We start from the raw sequence: 4,619 nt of genomic DNA, 5'->3' as shown, positions 1-4,619 counted from the left end.
CTTGCTTTAAGGATTTGTTCCCTCTTTTGAGCTACTGCTTCCATAGGTTTAGGTTAAGTTCATCAAAATGTATCAGATTACTCTTTTTTTCCCGTCTTCTTCTCCCAGTTGAGCTCTGATCATCCAGTTGTTGAAGACAGGTCATGTGGATATTATCTGCAAGTGTGAATGTTCTTGTGCATATGCCCTCTCTTCTTATCAGCTGGACGCTTCACTCTCCACTCTAGCCCTCTGTGGCTATGTCACTGACTCTGACCCCAAGAGTCCCCAGGTCTTGCCACACTGCTGGACAACCAGGTCTCCACCAGCGTTCACAGGAAGTCTATTGAACATTGTAGAGCTTAGCTTGCATTGCTGTTTTTCCCTTATTTCCCCTTATCACTGACCTACATGGTCACCAATCAGAGCGTGCATTCCCATTGAGTCTTAGTCTTGGAAGGGGGTTTGCTTTGAGGGAACCTGACCACTTGCCTTGATGTCTCCTAGGTGAGCAACTTGCTTGTTCTTGTAGTAATCAGTCGGTCTGCCTGTATTGTTTTGTATTTTTCCTGTCAGTCTTTCTTTCAAGAAGTATCTTCTGTTCTTCTAGCCCCTCCAGGTTGGTCTGCTTGCCCTTTCAAGTGGAAATTTCCCTCCTCTGAAGATTCTGGATGTTGTTCAGGGTGCCACCTATTGTCGTATGTAATGCAGAGGCTCCGCAGGAAGCCTCCTTCACTGGGCATGTTGTAGCCCTATTTAAGGTATTCCATTTTAGGTTTAATCAGTTATTGGTAGAAGACAGTCTTACAAGCTTTCTATGGTGTATATTCTGGCTATTCCTTTCTCTCCCTATCAAGTGTCTCTTTTATAGTGGTTTGCCAGGGAAACCAAGATTCATAAGACAGCCAAGCACCTTAACATTATTTCATCCCTTTTCCCCATTCCAACCATGTCTCAATCCCTGTATCCCAGAGCCCTGTTGTTCCAAGGTTGTGCGTACATCATTATTTACCTCTGTCCTACTTAGCCCTTGCAAACCTGCCTAAATGTTCTCCCATCCTCTTTGTTCTTCCATTCACCTCCCCCTTCTCCCCTTCTTGTGTGTTGCCCCCTCTCAGGCACCCAAACTATACTGTGTCTGTACCCTACCTTGTGTTCCACCTTCTGCTCCCTCCCCTCACCCCACCCCTGTAGCCAGCAAATAATCACCCCCCCCCCTTTAGTATGGGTTCTTTTTCTTAGTCTTTTACAGGAGTGGCCCTGTGCAGTATTTCTCCTTTTGTGACTGACTAATTTCACTCAACATAATGTCCTCAAGGTTCATCCATGTTATGTGGTGGCTTGCAGCTTCCTTGTTATTCTTCGAGGTAGCATAATATTCCATTGTATGTATGTACCACAGTTTGTTTATCCATTCTTCAGTTGATGGGCACTTTGGCTGTCTCCATCTTTTTGCTATTGTAAATAGTGCTGCTATGAACATAGGTGTGCATGTATCTACTCATGTTATGGCTTGTATTTCTTATGGGTAAATCCCAAGTAGAGGAATTGCTGGATCATAAGGCATTTCTATTTCCAACCTTCTCAGGAAGTGGCATATTGCTTTCCAGAGAGGTTGGACCATTTTGCAGTCCCACCAGCAATGCAGGAGTGTTCCAGTGTCTCCACATCCCTGATAGCATTTATTGTGTTCTATTTTTTTGATCTTTGCTGTTGTTGCTGGCGTGAGATGATATCTCATTGTTGTTTTGTTTTGCATCTCTCTACTATCTAGTGATCGTGAGCATTTCTTCATATGTTTTTTGGCTGCCTGGATCTCCTCTTTGGTAAAGTGTCTGTTCATGTTCTGCACCCCTTTTTTAATTGGGTTATTTGTCTTCTTCTTGTAGAGTTGTAGTTTCCTATATATTTTAGAAATCAGTCCCTTGTCTGATGTGTCATTGCAAAAGATTTTTTTCCCATTCTCTGTGTTCTATTTTTACTCTTCTGGTGAAGTTTTTCGATGCACATAAGTTTTTAATTTTTACTATGTTCCACTCATCTATTTTCTCTACTTTTGTTTGTGTCATTTCCAAAATGTTTTGTAGTCTTTCTATTCTCTGAATTAGTGCCCTCACATTTGATTGCATGTTTGATCAAATTTAGATTGAAGAAATTGATAGAACTCTTCTATTTCATCTTCACTGGCTTTAGTGGTTGGTGTGTAAATTTGAATAATAGTGATATTAACTCGTCTTCCCTATCGGCGCATGGATATTATCCTATCACAGACAGCATTGTACTTCATGACTGATCTGGATATGTTCTTTTTGACAATGAATGCAGCACCATTCCTCTTCAATTTGTCATTCCCGGCATAGTAAACCATGTGGTTGTCAGTTTCAAAATGTCCTATACCAGTCCATTTTAGTTCACTAATGCCTAAGTTATTGACGTTTATGTGTTCCATTTCATTTTTGACAATTTCCAATATTCCTAGATTCATACTTTGTACATTCCATGTTCCAGTTATTAATGGATGTTTACAGCTGTTTCTCTTCATTTTGAGTTGTGCCCCATCAGCAAATGAAGGTCCTGCGGGTTTTACTTTCATGGACTTTATTCCATTCACATTATCATTGTCAGTTGTACTTTGAGGAGTCAGCTCTTCTCCAGTCACATTTTACATTCCAACCTGAGGTGCTCTTTTTCCGGCACTATATCTGACATTCATAAGGTCTGCTATTCATAAGGTTTTCAGTGACTAAACATTTGGAAGTAGTTCATCACTCCCTCTTCCTAGTCTGTCTTCTTCTGGAAGCTCGTCTGCAACCTCTTCACTGTAGGTGACCCTGCCGGTATTAAAACCACTCATCTGTCGTTTTGTTGTACTGTGGTGGCTTGTGAGTTGCTGTAATTCTGGAAGCTATGCCATGGGAAATTTACATAGGAGAAGAGAAATGCCAATCCAGATGAAGATTTTGAAAAGACACAAGGACCTTCCTTCAGAATTGACATAGAGAGAGAGAATCTCCCTAGTACCTCCACCCTGAGTGTGGACTTTTGGTTTCAAACAGAAAATAAATTTTTGTTTGTTAAAGGATCCACTTGTAATATTTCTGTTATTTTAGCACTAGATAAGTAGGATAAACGGTAAAAGAAAAGTACACTTATATAAGCAATTCTCATTTTTCTTTTCTCAAAACAGATTTTTAATGAGAATGGACATCTTCATTAGCTTTTCCTTTCCAATCTGGCACTTTCCAGCCATCATTGTTTTTTATATTCTGTGTAAAATTGTGAGAATAATTAAAGTTGAACTTTTTCTTTTCTTTTCTTGGCATCTTTCCATTGCTTTACTTTATGAATACTCATAGTGGTAAATATAGAAAAACTATCCCTAGATTCTAAAAATTAAAGAAAACAAATCCTATCCATCCTGTGCTCTAATCAAGCATCGAATTTTAGCAATTTGTTCCTTCCTAGCAGTAGCCTGCTGTATATCAGGTGTGTTATAAATTTACTCTCCCCTTTTTCAAGCTTTCATGATGCTATGTTTTGACAGATAATGACACTGTCTATTTATGTTTTCAGCAAATGATGTATTCTTCAGGGAAGTCACTGAAAAACTGACAGTGTTTGGTGATATGATGATAATTTCTACCTAAATATAAACACAACCCAACTGTTTAAATAAAGTCAAACCATTTGATTGTACATAAATCTGTTAGAATTCTACTAAATATTACCATTGCAATATTATTCAGCTTGAACTCACTTAAATGCTTAAAGTTCTATTATTTCAATATTAAAATTTTATAATGTTTTTGTTTTTATTAATCATAGCTGTTTAAACTAGTAGTTGAAAGGTCCTAAAAATTATCTTCTGTAATATTTCTACATAAAAGCCAGTGGAGGCCTCCAATGGAGTAGTGAAATATTAGAGGTACATTATTAATCTCATCTGATTTTGGAAAAGAACATACATAAATAAAACATATTTTGAATAAGTAATTTGAATGGATATATTAAATATAATTTACAAAGTATTTAGTTAAAAAAATATTTAGAATAAGAAGCCCAGGTAGCCCTGTAGGATAAACACTTTCTGCTAACTGCAGGGTTGGCAGTTCAAACCCACCAGTGACTCTGTGGAGGAAAGATGAGGCTGTCTGCTCCCATAAAGATTTAGAATCTCAGAAACCCTACTTAGGATCATTATGAGTCAGAATCCACTAGAAAGAAGTTGGTTTGGTTTCTGGTCTATAGTTCTCACAGCAACATTCTTTGATTATACTCAATGATCTGAAATTTGATTTTGAGTGGCTGAAAGGAATGCTCAAATTCAACATCTTCAATAACATTTATGCATTTGCATTTGTTTGTCTGAGCTTATTTGATAGTATTATTACTATTAGTCTCAATTGAGTAATTGAGACTATTACTAGTAGTAATTGAGACAGCTAGCGATAGTTATTGTTGTCGTTAAGTGCCAACAAGTTGATTGCAACACATATCGACCCTGTATAGGGTTTCCTAGGAGTAGCTGGTGAGCTTGAACTGCTGACCTTGCAGTTCAAACTGACTCTGCAGTCCAGTGCATTAACCCATGCTAGGACTCCAGTAATAGTAGAATTTATCATTTACTGCTTTTTTTTTTT

The sequence above is a fragment of the Chrysochloris asiatica genome, unplaced genomic scaffold, assembly GCF_000296735.1.
Source record: "Chrysochloris asiatica unplaced genomic scaffold, ChrAsi1.0 scaffold00017, whole genome shotgun sequence".
In the NCBI taxonomy this organism is placed as follows: Eukaryota; Metazoa; Chordata; class Mammalia; order Afrosoricida; family Chrysochloridae; genus Chrysochloris; species Chrysochloris asiatica.
The sequence above is the reverse complement of the archived record's forward strand: the minus strand, read 5'-3'. Positions refer to the sequence as shown.